Source organism: Equus przewalskii, chromosome 7 (assembly GCF_037783145.1).
Source record: "Equus przewalskii isolate Varuska chromosome 7, EquPr2, whole genome shotgun sequence".
Classification (NCBI taxonomy): Eukaryota; Metazoa; Chordata; class Mammalia; order Perissodactyla; family Equidae; genus Equus; species Equus przewalskii.
Window position 1 is genome coordinate 14,022,338 of NC_091837.1, and position 4,322 is coordinate 14,026,659.

Sequence of the window (4,322 nt, forward strand, 5' to 3'; positions counted from 1 at the left end):
CAGTCTTTGGGCCAGACACTGTTCTAGGCATTTGACATGCATTTTCTCATTTAACGAAACACAACTCTATGAAGCATGTATCTTTGTCCCCGTTTTACAGAAGAGGAACCTGAGGGCCATGGAGATTAAGTGACTTGCGTAAAGTTACCCAGTAAATAAATGGCTATGCCAAACCAAGTCTAGATATTTTTAACTGCAAATTTCCTAATACTTTCCAGACCACTGGAATGACTTTCAGCTTCAGATTGTCGCTGAAATTCCCGAGACACGATAGGCTTGCCCGGCACGAGGCCTACTTCACCTTAAGACGGGATGCAGAGCAAGGGGCAGAGCAGCCCATCAGGCTAACAGCTTCATGAAGACCGTGGGCATCCAGGGTCAACCTCCAATGTCCCAACCCCCATTTTGGTCTTTTGTTTTTAACTTAAGGGAAAATTTAGTCTTCTTTTTCAAGCAATCTGGTTAAAAAACTAGTGGAGACTAAGAGAGAAGAAAGAACATGAAGTCTTCTAACAAACAGAGTCAGACAGAAGGAGGGCTGACGGGCACCGGTCAGGGACTTCCACGCCAGATCTTCTCCATCTTGGAATGCAGTTGGAACTGACCTATTCTGGTCTGTTCGTCGCTTTCTTTAGTCTTCTGCTCAATGGTCTTCTCCGGTGACGCACGTGCATCCGCTCCTTCCTCAGGCTCCCTGGAAGGCCGAGGCCTCCCCTCGGACCTTGCTCCGGACCTGGCCATCTCCTCGTTTGTCAGCTTGAGTTTCTCTTCTGCGTGGGCCTTTGGGGCTTGGCATCGCTGGCCTTCCTTCTCAATTCTTACGATCTAATCCTCAACGCTCTCCTTTAACGATTCTTCATTCCTGCGGTAGCCTTCCATCACCTCCAGTTTCTCAAACCACTTGAAGATTTCAGAGAAAGATTTTCCCGTGGAGCTCAGGTCTGCTGTAAGTTGGTCTTCTTTTTTCAGAACCTTCTGAATCGCGGCTTTGGCAAGTTCCTTCTGTTTCTGGGCCTCCTCTGCCGCCTGGTACAGATCCCCAGAGCCATCCAGGATCTTCCCATCTCCAGGTTTGTCGCTGGAGCTCCTCACACCTGCTCTTCAGCAGTGGGTTCTCCTTCTCTGTCGCTTCCACCACCGAGTCCAGGTCCTCCTGGCTGTCCCGCAGCTGGTCCACATGGGCGCCCAGGGCGAGGACACAGGGAGGCAGACCGGCCCAGGACACCCTGAGGGCTGTCCTTCCAGAGCAGGGAGAGCTTGCCGCCTCCTGACACTAGGCAGGCCCAGACTGCTGCAGGAAATCCCCCCGCCCGCCGTGCTGGAACCCCAGCGGGTCTGGAAAGTGCCCTCACTCAGGTCCAGGCAGCTCGGCGGGCTTGGCAGCGGCTCACTGCCCAACTGCCTGGGGTGGGGGCACGCATGCTCCCCAAGAATTCACGCTTCCCCCTCCCATGCCCCTCTGTGACCTGCCATGGCTGTTCTGGGGCCCCCTCCCCGTCACATCTGCCAGAGTGAAGTTGGGTTGTCCAGCTGGTCCTAGGCCGGGGTGTAAGAGCCTGGAAGGCAGACCAGGCTCCTTGGCCTGCAGAGGGCACTGTCCTCAGGGCCGGGCAGGTCCACCAGGGCACTGCTCCCAGCTCCTTTGCGGGGTTGGCTGTGAGCTTTCTTGGTGGTGCTGCGAGGCTTCCGTTCTGTCTTGGGACCATCCCCAGGGGCCGCTAGGATTTCAGAAGTGAGCGTAATCCTTTTCCCTAAGGAATAAGAAGGAACCTTGACTTCCAGGGCTTGCTCAGGGCTGCCAGACGTTCATCCTGGAGATGCCACTTGGTTTTCAAGACTCCTCTGGGTCTGGGGAGATCTCAAGGGGTCCAGGCCACCAGGGGAGCTAGGTGGACCACCCCAACTCCTGTCTCCAGAGGCTGGTCTCACATCCCCTGGAGGGAAGAGCCATGTGAAAAGTCACCTTGTAGCTTTGGCTGTGTTCTTCGCTGGCACATTTTCTTTCTGTGACAGATGAAGAACAGATGATCTTCCAGTAAGTTCCGTGGGTGAAAACAGGAAGTCACGGGTTTCTGTACTTTTGTCACCAGTGACATTTTCCTCACTGAAGATCTACAGATGCATTCTTCCGGCCACCATGTGGAGCTGAGGGAACAGGGGGCGCTGAGTCTCCATTTTGGTCTCAAGGATGAGAGCTGGTGTCACTGTGGTCGCATCAGAGTAGGGAAGCTGCAGGGTCTCAGGTCGCTCACTTGAAGACCTTGCTGGTGATGCAGTGCGTGGAGGGGTGCATGTCACACTTCCATCCCTCAGCAGCTGTGTGCCATAAACTACAGGTCATGTAGTAGACAAACCCGACAGCCAAGAATAGTGTCCTCAGGGACATCGCTGGGTCAGTGACCAGTACATAGCCACCCCAGCAAGACCATCACTTATCTCTAATGGGTACATTCCCTCCACTGATATCACAGAGTCCAACTTTCTTCAAGCATCTCTGAGGCTGGAAGAAAGATTTACGGTTCATCTGTTAATCCCAACCCCTTCCTTCCGATGATGATGATGATGATGATGATGGTAATCAACACTTACCGAGAACTCACTATGTGCCAGCCCCGTGTTAAGCTTTTTATCTGCATTATTTCAACTAATCCCACAATCCGATAAAATAAGTCTTATCATTATTGTTCCCATTCTATAGATAAAGAAACTGAAACTCAGAGAGCTTCAGGAACTTGCCGCAAATCACCTGTAGAAAGTTAAGATGCCAGGGTTTAACCCTGGTGCATCTGACTCCTAAACTGGTGTTCCAGTCCGTCTACAAGACTGGATGATGGATTCTAAACTGAACTCATCCCTAACGGTTAAGTTGGTTGTGTGCACGAGTTCTAAATCAAACAATAAACCAATTCAGGTGGGAAAGAAAAGCAAACAGTGATCAAACCAGCACATTGTCTAATTAGGTCAGCTACTTAACGAAGTTGCCAAGTCATTTAATTCAAAATAATTGAGCTAATAATGGTGTGCGTAGATAAAATCACGGCTTAGTTACAATGATTAACAGTTTTGCTCAGTTTTACCACTTAAAAGTTGTATTCCTCAGGGCCAGTCTGGTGGTGTAGTGATTAAGTTCATGTACTCCGCTTCAGTGGCCCAGGGTTCGTAGGTTTGGATCCCAGGTGCGGACCTACACACCACTCATCAAGCCACACGGTGGCAACGTCTCACCTACAAAATAGAGGGAGATGGGCACAGATGTTAGCTCAGGGACCATCTTTACACACACACACAAAAGTTGCATTCTGAAAGCGTTCTCTAAGGAGCAGGAGTTTTGCTGGTGTCACACTACGGTCAGCGATGGGGAAAGTGGAACTAAGCCACCTTAAGGGAATCGCTTTATCTCAAGAATTGCACAGCCTTGAGCAGGATCCTATACGTTGTGAATCGTCCATAAGGGTCAGAAGTGCAAGGATTCCCCGGGTCTTGTCCTGTCCCCACGGGCCCCTCTTTGGGTGGGAACATACAGTTCCCGACACACGCTGGGAAATGCCATCACATCCTTCTCATCTCCGTGCTGTTCCTGGTTTCTCTCCTCTCAGAATCAGAGGATTTCTTCTGCTCCCATGTGTATGCCTCAGATCAGCTCCCACTTCCCAGAGCCCCATCTCCAGAGGCCCAGACATCAAGAATACTACAGTTACCCAGGGATCAGTGGCACGGACTTCACTGTGCGTTATGTGGACCCAGCCTGGCCATTGTTGAGTGCATCAGCTCAAAGAAATGATTTACAAAGGCTATTAGAACAAAAGGAATGCGAGTACGTACACACTCACACACGTACACACAAACACCTGTAAATATTACTCAGTTTCATCCATCAAGATGCCTTTGAATAGATCTCATAAACATAGAAAAAATGTTTTCGATGGTGAACAATGCACTTTAACATCTCCTGAATAATTTGTGTTGTCAGGAGCGCCTATTGCAATATTTTCTCATTTTTGTCCTCTCTGGCTGCTGCTGACCACTCCAAAAGAAATGAGCTCCCAACTGTATTAATAGCTTTTTCATCTTCCTGCCGTGGCTCCCTCTAAATGGCTGGCCGTTATCTATTCATGAAATGAATAACTGCTGCCTTTCATGTCTCCCAAACTCTCCTTGTGCTTGGCGAGATCAGAGCAATTGGATCTCTCCGAGGGGCCCTCCAAATTCCTGCGCTGCAGGAGAACTTCGTAAGGCTGGCTGTGTGTGAAGCCAGCAGAAATTGGGCGAGTCTGGACAGCTGTTTGTCTCAGAGGAGCGTCTCAGGCCCTCAGTGTAATGTC

General features: G+C 50.3%; 1 pseudogene; it reads right to left on the reverse strand.

Moving 5' to 3' along the window:
- Positions 1 to 552: 552 nt before the first annotated feature.
- Positions 553 to 2,386, reverse strand: LOC139084630 (transforming acidic coiled-coil-containing protein 3 pseudogene; annotated as a pseudogene).
- Between the last annotated feature and the right edge of the window lie 1,936 nt (positions 2,387 to 4,322).